Source organism: Micropterus dolomieu, linkage group LG08 (genome assembly GCF_021292245.1).
Source record: "Micropterus dolomieu isolate WLL.071019.BEF.003 ecotype Adirondacks linkage group LG08, ASM2129224v1, whole genome shotgun sequence".
Classification (NCBI taxonomy): domain Eukaryota; kingdom Metazoa; phylum Chordata; class Actinopteri; order Centrarchiformes; family Centrarchidae; genus Micropterus; species Micropterus dolomieu.
Window position 1 is genome coordinate 30,572,955 of NC_060157.1, and position 10,459 is coordinate 30,583,413.

The window sequence follows — 10,459 nt, forward strand, 5'->3', positions numbered from 1 at the left end:
TGACTCCTACATCGTCGGTTGTATTACAGATAACAGCAAGAAGGAGTACAGAGACCTTATTGAGAGCTTCATTGGATGGTGTGACATAAAACTACCTCCAGCTCAACACAGGAAAAACCAAGGAGCTGGTGGTGGACTTCAAACGCAGCAAGAGGCCCCAAACCCATGTCGTAATAAGGGGTGAGGGAGTAGAGATGGTGGATACCTACAAGTTCTAAGGGGTGAAACTCCAAAAAACTGAACTGGACAGACAACACCAAGACCCTCCGCAGGAAAGGACAGAGCAGGCTGTTCTTCCTGAAGAGGTTGAGGTCTATAGCCCAACCGATTCATCGTTTTGCAGATATCATCGTCTGATAAAAGATACTTGCAGATAAATCGGCATCGCTGTTAACAACAGCCGATTCATGACTATTAAAAAAGAAACAGAGAGTTGGATCCTTCCTTCATGTTATGAGTGTTGCGTAGTTTGCCTACTCAGATAATGACTTAAATAATAATAAAAATAGCTGTCATTATTTCTCCTCTCCTGAAAACATTCATGACCAAACTTGGTAACTCCCTTTTTTCTCTGCCCTCTCCCAGCTCACAGCGGTTTGTTTAATGTAACAGTGAGTGAGTGGTGGAGGCTACGCTGTTGACAAACGTGATTGAGAAATAAATCTACAAACTGTCCTCTCATTTTTTCCTAATTCATTACTTCTAAATATTCTTTATCATCACTTACAGCAGCTAATGCTGCACATTGCTAAATTAGCCACAAAACTAGCTAATGCCATGTTTATAAGTGGAGCGCTAACATTAATGAGCAGTTAAACTATAATGTTTAACGTATTCTAAATATATCTGCGAGCTGCTTTTCTGTAGTTACAGTTAACGTGTCAGAAATGATTAAACCAGAGGGAACATGTTAATAAACATGAGCTGAACAAGTATCTAACATGGCTTCCTGCCAAACAAAGTTATCTCGAACCACTTACAACTTTGAAACGTTTGTGCGAAATCTCAAAGTTGCAGGTCCTCGTTGAAGACAGTCACATAGCATTAGATGCATTCAACAGCAGCATTTTCTCTGGGTCACTGTATCATAAGACGGCATGTTTTAGAGCCAGGTGTTGGTTCCTCGTAGCTTTGGATAGAATTAACAGAGTGCTGGTAAAGGCATTAACTAGATGTGAGTATGCTACATAGCAGAAAGTAGTCATTGTGGCCGATTATATTTAAGGATATAACTATTGCATGACAAAAAATATATATATATATATTTTTTCCTATGTTGGAGAGCCCTGTTTATCATTATTACTATAGAAATTACATGAGATCTGATATATATATGTTGGTAATTTTTATAGTTTTATTTCACTGGCCCCCACAATACATACACTATTTACTTTAATGTTCATTAGTAGTAGTACTCAATAATTTAAAACAATTCAGATATATCTTGGTATGCTCTCAACATAACAAATGTTACGGATAATCTTTGTTTATGTTGTGTGTTTCATAAAATAAGGGGGGAAAAAATATCGGCGATATATCAGCATATCGGATTTTAAAATCCTCAAATATCGAAATCGGCTTCGGACTTAAAAATTCAAAGCATTTTGTAGGCTCATTTGCACCAAACTGTTTCCTGACAATTCCTGATTATATTTCAGACATTTATCTGGTTGTAAATGGTTATAAATAATTAATAATGATTGTACAGTGTAAACAGTGTGTTAATACTTAGGATACATAGAATGTTAATGTATTGATCGCATATAGTGTGTTTTCAGTGTATATATATATTTATATACGTTGAATGTTACTTATTCTACAATACCGCATCTGTTCTTTTATATTCCTTTGTGCTGCTATGTCAACCGAAATTTCTCCTATGGGGGATTAATAAAGTTATATCTTATTTTATCTTATCTTAAATTGTGACCTAGCTTTAACATTTAATCAACAGGTTTAGAGTTCATTGAGTACAGATGTAATACATCATGAAACAACCTACTGGAATGGTATTGCTGCTGTGGCTACTACACTATTTATTCAACAATAAATTGTGTTCCATCTTGAATTTCCAATTCCAATGTATAGCGCTTTGGTTCCAAAACCATATAAAGTCATTAAATCCCAGCAGCTGCCCCAAAATTGATTGACCTACTATAGTCATCAACAACTATATTAACCTCTATGGATATATGATGGTTGTTTAAAATTTTTAGGTCTCTTAAAGCCAAACTGCATTGTAGACACAGTAGTGGTTGTAATGATAGTTATAGTAGACGGCAATGAAGGAGGTGGCTATTTTTGCCCTGAACAAATGGCTTGATTGTCTTGCCTCTAGGTGCGTGAAATCACTTGATATGTCAGGGGTAATGTTATATAATACTCTCCAAGGGGCCCCATAGTGCTGTGTGTGCCTGTGAGTGTGTGTTGAGGGGTCTTGTTTTACTATATTCATAGTGTCCAAAAACCCTACATTCTACTGTACTTGTGGGGTCCGGCAGTTTGTGGGGACCAAAATGCTGGACCCCACAAGTTTAAATGGCATTTTAATGGTCAAGACTTGGTTATAGGGTTCAGGTTAGAATTAGGTTAAGGGGCTAGGGAATGCATTATGTTAATGACGGGACACGAATACAGTGCCACAAGGCTGTGTATGTGTATGCAGTTTTCCACCTTTCATGTCTATTAATTGTGTAAGTGTGTTTTTCTGTTTCTGTGTATCAGCCTGCACATATTTGGTATAAATGGGACAGAGAGACTGTGTGTAAGTGAATGTGGTGTGGCCTGAGGTAACATTGTCCTTAATGTTTTATTGGTGTGTCAAATCAATTCATGTTGTTTTAACCTTTGATCTAAAGGCTCCTTGCTGTGGTCAGCTGGGTAATTGGTCTGTTATTCATAGTTTTCACGTGACGTCACATTACAAGGAAAACACTCCCCTGGAGGGCAAAAAAGACGTTATTTTCTGCTGCCCCCCAACCAGGAAGCAAGTGATACACTGTTACTTTGAGTTTGTTACTTTTGCGTTGCCAAAATGCTGGTTTGTTGTTGTGCTATCGGATGCACTAATGGACGAGGAGACAAGCCTGAGCTGTGTTAGGTGAGGGATTCCCTGCAAGGTAAACGTAAACATTACCACAGTCGAGTGCTGGCAGGGATCTTGCAGTTTTTAATGGCTGAAATACAGCAGCGGCTGCTGTATATGAATCGCAGGTGCCAAACACTTAAAGTTTGTGTCCATATTTATCTTTTTCTTGATTTGAGCAGTGATCCAAATAAAATTAATCGGCTTTTGTGAAAACTATGAATTGCCCTCCAGCCACAGTCTGTATCACCCTCTGGACATCGCTCTCTATCATACACCAAGCATATACATGTAGACACATGTTTGTTGGCGGGGATGATACAGTCTGATATCTGATAAAAGTCAGATACTGGCCCCATATATCAGTCTAGCCATAATCCAGAGATTTCCGACAGAGTAATCGCTGTATTTCGATATTGTCTGACCTTAAGCTCAACAGAGAGTAATGGACGGCTCGCATTCACTCCAGATCACCAAGGTGACTGATACTGACCTCGCATCAGATAGCTTGTTGTTACTGCAGCTGTAATGCGATCTCCTCCCATCTGGATGGACTCCTGCCTTTACATCTGACTGTGAATGTGTGTGTTTATGATGAATGGTCTCCAATGACTTTTCCAGATTCAAGCTAATTTCAACAACTCTGTGAAGTGGAGGACAGAGACAATGCATAATTATATGCATGCAGACTGTCCTTTGTATGCACACACACACACACACACACACACACACACACACACACACACACATACACACACACAGGACTTCTTTATTAGGCTTCTTTACCAAAATTTTATTTCTTAAAATCTAAATTGACACAGCCAAAATTTACTTTAATATACTGAACACGTGCAAAATTAAGGTAGGCTTAGTGTAGTTTCTGCTGCTACCTGCCATTTTTCACTAGAATCCCCAAATTATAACTAACTGCTAACCCTAATTTTAACCAACCCTAACCAACGGAGGCAACAAGTACTAACCAATCAGAGGCAGTGTTGTCGAAACTTTGGCAGGAAAAAAAATAACACATAGCCTCCGTGTTTGATATGGGCCACATTTAAAAAATAATGTGAATAGTAAATGAAAAAATAGGATCAGCAATAAATTGGTATTGAGCATTAAGGCCTGCAGTGTGCACGTAGTCTTGTTCTGTACAAATTCATGTGTAACAAATAGTAATTATTGTTAAAGAGCAACTTGCACCATTTTTAAATGCAAAGAATGTCCTATCATGACGTTATTTTCTGCTCCCTGGCCATGGGCATCATCAAGTGTTTGTAAAAGGGACACACATCCATATGTGCATGTTTCAGTATCATCTTCGAATTGTCCATGACTCCATGACTATATTTATGTATGGATTCTTTTTTGTCTGTGTCTGTGTGTTCATCCCTGACCTGTGTGTGCAGAGCATGTGAAGGAATGTTAATGCCTTCTTCCTTTGTTGTGCGTGCAGACAGCCGAGTGTGACTGTGCATATTCATGAAGCTGCCTTCCTGGAACATGTTAACTTTTACCAAGAAATGAACATAAATACAAAATAAGAAGGAGAAATTGAAATAAGGCAGAAGTAACAGATGGAGGCAGATGTCAGTGAGCTGTCACACATACACTTTAGTTCATTAATGTTTTGCAACCAAATTTGTTTTTCTATGTTAGTTGCAGTCTGCTAGAGATGTTGGTTCATTCTAAAAAATCTTCACGTTAACAGGTCATGTTGTCCATAAAATTAAATGACACTTAACAAAGAATATAATCAACAGGTTATTCTATAAGAAAATTAAACTTTAGTTCCAGCCCTAATTACATGTATTTTTCAAAGAATCTTGTTTGTTTGTGTCTACAGCTCATTTCTAGAGTGAGAATAGCACAAAGCTGCAGGACTAAGGACTGGAATGTGACCTAGGTTTGGAAGTTCTTGAAGATATGAATCTTTTGTAATACCATAAAAGCTCATAACTAGTGTGCAACTTGTCTGCATAATGCTATATATATATATATATATATATATATATATATATATATATATATATATATATATATATATATATATATATATATATATATATATATATATATATAGCGCGAGAGAGAGTGAGAATAAATTATAAATTAACAATAAATTAGGAATAATCCTAGGAGGAGGACATAAGGCAAACCAGTCAGTTATCCATGGTTTTGGTGCTTCTACCACGGTTAAGTAGGCTACATAATTAAATTGTTTATTTTTTTGTCTGTTTTAACTGTGTTTATTATTGAAATATGATTGGGAGTCTGCACATGGTATTTCATTTTGAAAATTGACAAGATTCTCTATGCCGTTTCTGTGTCTGACTTCCTGGTTCATCTGCTTTGTGCTGCTTGATGCGGCTTCCATCAAAAGTAGATTGGCTGCCTATTCTCCGCGCAGCTTCTGGGACACTTCTGGGACGTGGTGTGACACTTCTGGTGTGAGCACAAGCATTGACTGGAATGGCTGCGATTACCTTCGGCAGCCACGGCGCACATGTGGTCCGGGGTCAGCCAAATGTTGCATTTAACATGCTTAGGCAGGCTAAACCTTGTTCACTTTTATTTGTATTTATGTTATCTGTATATGTTTTTTTCGAATTTATTTATTTAGAAAGAGAAATATTGAAGTTGATTTGTCATCTTAAATATAGCCACTTTTAGGTCTATTGCAGCAAACACTGCAGTGATTATAAAATAATTTGTTTTAAAGAGGTGGTATTATGCTTTTTGGCTTTTTCCCTCTCCCTTATTGAGTTATATACCTTTTTTGTGAAAAAGCTCAAAGTCCACCCCAAAGGGAGTTCCCACCTCCCACAGAAAACTCTGCTCTGAACTTCTTGAAAACAGCTCGTTTGTAGTCCCGCCGCTTCCCTTTCATCCCTGTGATGACACAGGGATGAAAGCTAAATGAGCCTCATATAACGCTCGCTAAGCGGCTACTCCGACACACCTTCAAAAACATGGGTGGAAAAAGACAACACAAATATACACACTATGAACAAAAACAATATACACATATTAACAAATAGTGCAGTGAGCAGAGTGCAAAGGATGCAGGAGTATGGACAGGTACATATACATGCATACATGTCCACATGTACACAGTGCAATGAAGCATAGTGCAAAGGATGCTGGAATAAATAAGTATTTTGTGCGGGAGTAATGACTTTAGGTAGGTGGATTTGGTATACAGTATCTACAATATGACAATATAACAGTATGAACAGCACTCAAATAGAGAATGGTGAATAAATAATAATTGTTAGCCAGTAAACAGGTGGCTGATTAGAGACAGAGTTACTGGGTTATTGCACAAGAATAGTTCCTGACACCGTGAGTCAGAAATCAGCTGTTCATCAGAGTGATGGCTTGTGGGAAGAAACTGTTCCTAAGTCTGTTGGTTTTGGCATACAGTGCTCTGTAGCGCCTACCAGAGGGGAGAAGCTGGAACAGGTTGTGTCCGGGGTGAGATGGATCTGCAGTGATGTTTCCTGCCTATTTCCTGACTCTGGAAATGAGTCCTGAATGGAGGGCAGGTTGGCACCGATGATCTTTTCTGCAGTCCTGACTGTCCGTTGTAGTCTGCTCCTGTCCTTTTTGGTGGCAGATCCAAACCAGACAGTGATGGACGTGCAGAGGACAGACTGGATGATAGCTATGTAAAAGTGCATCAGCAGCTCCTTAGGCAGGTTGAGCTTCTTGAGCTGGCGCAGGAAGTACATCCCCTGTTGGGCCTTCTTGATGATGGTGTCCGTGTTGGGCTCCCACTTCAATTCCTGGGAAATAGAGGATCCCAGAAACATGAAGGATTCCACAGCAGACACAGGGCTGTTGAGTATGGTGATGGGGGGCAGAGTGGGGGGTTCCTCCTGAAGTCCACAATCATCTCCACAGTTTTGAGCGTGTTAAGCTCCAGGTTGTTCTGACCGCACCAGAGAGCCAGCTGATCAACCGGATATCTGTAAGGCTGACACATCACCGTCCCGGATGAGGCCGATGACCGTTGTGTCGTCAGCAAACTTCAGGAGTTTGACAGATGGGTCTCTTGAGGTGCAGTCGTTGGTGTAGAGGGAGAAGAGCAGTGGGGAGAGCACACACCCCTGGGGGGCTCCAGTGCTAATAGTCCGGGTGCTGGATGTGATGTTCCCCAGCCTCACCTGCTGACTCCTGTATATGACACCCTGGGATGACCGGAAATGCTAGTAGCGCTTCCGGTCACTAACTAGCTAGCTAGCTATGGTGATGTTTGTGTTTAAGGAGTTGATAGCCCCCCGAGGCAACTTACCCTAACCTTAGCCATCACAGAAGTTAGTGCCTAAACCAGTATAAGTCAGTAAATATATGCATGTCGACCGGCTAATGTGCTAGCAGGTAGGGTTAGCCTCCTTTGTGTTGCAATGCTATAGCAAACTGCAGCGTATCATAACAAGGCAAAATCGCCGTTTTGCATACAATAGCCACGGTTTTTCCGAAGTGTGTATATGTAACGCGTGAGATGAGATCGGGTTGATGAGAACGATAGCCAGAAGGTGTTTTTGCTGGATGAGGGAGGGTTTCCTCATTTTGCACTTAGAGCTGTATTGCAGAACTTCAAACAGAAAGGACAGAGTTTACGACATTATATTTTTATCGCGTATTCATAAGAGCATCCGTGAGTATGATTTTAACGAAAATGTTTTTTAACGCCACTGTCTGAGATTTAAAAAAAATCAAGCAACGTCTCGACTTTTACGTTACTGTTTTACACATAAGTTTATAAGAGAAGTCTTAAGTGCTTTTACAAAATGCAAAACGTTGATTAACGCCACTCTGTCCAGCCGAGTGGATGCATAACAGGCAGTAGCTGCCGGAGTTTCTTTCTACAGGCGATGTTTCACGTTTCTTAGCAGATACTTCAATACAAAATTGTTTGCGGTTATAAGCTTTTTTGCTGGTCTCACAACGTTTAATACCATGTTCTTTGCATCTCTGAGTGTGACATAGCTAGGCCTAATGACTTACAAGTACTTACAGCTGTGGAAAGAACGCTTCTCTCCCTCGTTATTCCTTGCTAGCAGCTGACTTTAACAACATTACACCCAGTGTCGCTGACCTGCAGCGCGGTCGTGCATTTGTTATATTAATATGCAAAATGAAACACAAACAAACAGATCCAACTCTGAAATGACAGTACATTATTAAGTCAACAAGAATTTACAAACTATGCCTAATTTACGTTGATTACAGCGGTACAGCAGTCTTCAGACCGGCTACCGAAGCGCTTTTGCCCCCTGGCTGCTCCCCCTGGTAGTGTTCGTAGACAATAACTCCGCAAACACAGCCACAAAGCGTGTGTGTGTCTATATGTTTGTGTCCGTGTGTGTGTGTAGCAGAGGAGCCGCTGAGCCCCGCCCTCGCTAAAATTCTGACATAGAGAGCCGATGAGAAAAGCCGCACCTGTAAATGACACTAAAACATAGTAGCATAGTTTTTCTGTTCATTTGGCTTAAGTGCTGTGGGGAAAAACTTTTATAATGAATAACCCCGATATATAAATTGCATCCATATTTTTGTAAGATTCCAGTGTTTGATACACTTTTATAGTCAAATTCTGTGATTACGTCCATGTAAATGGTTGTATTATTTACATGTAGATCTGGTGGAATCTTAAAGCAAACATTGTCCAGATGTTTGCTTGGGATTTTAGTAGGCAAACATCTGGACAATGTTTGCCTACTAAAATCCCAAGTTGAATGTCTTCCATTCCATCCCATCCATAAAGACTGTCCTCCATTGCATTTATTGGTCTATTTCATTTTAATTAGTGCATTTTTCTTATCCCCAACATTTCCTAGATGTCAACAATACACTAAATTTACAACATGAAAAAAGATGCTAGCTGAAGATTAAGATACTAGCTTCTGCACTCACAAACCATGTACTGTATTCTTAGTAGACCAGAATGTACAACAGAACAAGGTACACATTAGACAGCAAGCTGACGCATTTAGCTTAAAGCACCAAGTAGCCTACCAATTACATCCTCTCAAAGCCTCTTACATGGCTATAGACTCTTAGCCATGTTTTTGCAGCTGTACTTGATTGACTGAAACTTGATCTTAATCATAAATTAAGTTAATCTTAAATTAATAAATTAATCATCAATTAGTTTTCCTTGTTTTATACAGTACGTAAAACAAACTCATTATCCCACTTGAATTTACACCAGCTCTGGCAGTTACAATGTTGCCATGGAAATAGCGGAGTAATATTTTTAGTGATGATCATTGTGTGCTGTCATGCTGATTGATCATGTTCTAAATTAACATAAATAAACACATACTATAATTTACACTTAAACACTTAAATATGCATCAACGGAGAAAGACGTAAGTATAGAAATTATTAGGCGACAGTAATGGGCAGACAGGCCAACAATCCCACACACACACACCCACACACACACAAACCACAGTCTGGCTAACTGCTATGAGAAGACAAGAGGTTCTGAATGGGAGAGACAGCTGTGGATTCTTTAGGATGAAGGAGGGAGAAAAAGAGATAGGAGACAGAATGATTAAGCGAGAAGAAGAGGAAGATAAGTTGGAGAAGGAATGAGTGAATGACAATGAGAGCAATAGGTGGAGAGATAGAGATCCAAAATGACAAAGAAAGAGAGATATGAGGAGGAATGAAATGAGGTGAAGTGTGTCAGAGGGAATTTTCGAGTGGCCTTTTATTGTGGCCAGCCTAAGGCATACCTGTGCAATACCCATGCTGTCTGATCAGCCATCTTGATATGCCACACCTGTGAGGTGGATGGATTATCTCGGCAAAGGAGAAGTGCCCACTAACACAGATTTTGACAGATTTGTGAACAATATTTGAGAGAAATAGGCCTTTTGTGTACATAGAGAATGTCTTAGATCTGTGAGTTCAGCTCACGATGAATGGGGGCAAAAACAAAAGTGTTGCGTTTATAATTTTGTTCAGTGTATGTAGTTTAGAATGACTTTTTCATGAACTGTAATAAAGTAGATTGAAATCAACTTAATTAAACTAAAAGAAGGGGAGTGATTAGAGACTAAATGAAAGACTGGGTGTCATGATAAAGTATAGAACCTGAAACATAAACTTAGGTACCGACTCCACAATTATACCTTTTTAATACTTTATTTGATAGTTATTGTCTACAAATACCTTTGCTTTTCCTTTACCAAAACTACCTAAACTTCATTATGAATACAATTAACGAAAGTATGTTTTAAATACAACAACAAATATCTGATTTAAGAATGACTGAAGAATCAGATCAAGCATTCCATTGTACTTGGTATTTTGTTGTTTGATATTCTGTGTAACACACATGGTTTAGTTGGTATT

At 39.2% G+C, this 10,459-nt stretch overlaps 1 protein-coding gene across 3 annotated transcripts in view; it reads left to right on the top strand.

Annotated features, from left to right (window-relative positions):
* hdac7a (histone deacetylase 7a) overlaps positions 1 to 10,459 on the top strand; it is a 118,540-nt gene that overhangs the window by 20,344 nt on the left and 87,737 nt on the right. The gene's annotated exons all lie outside the window — the stretch shown is intronic.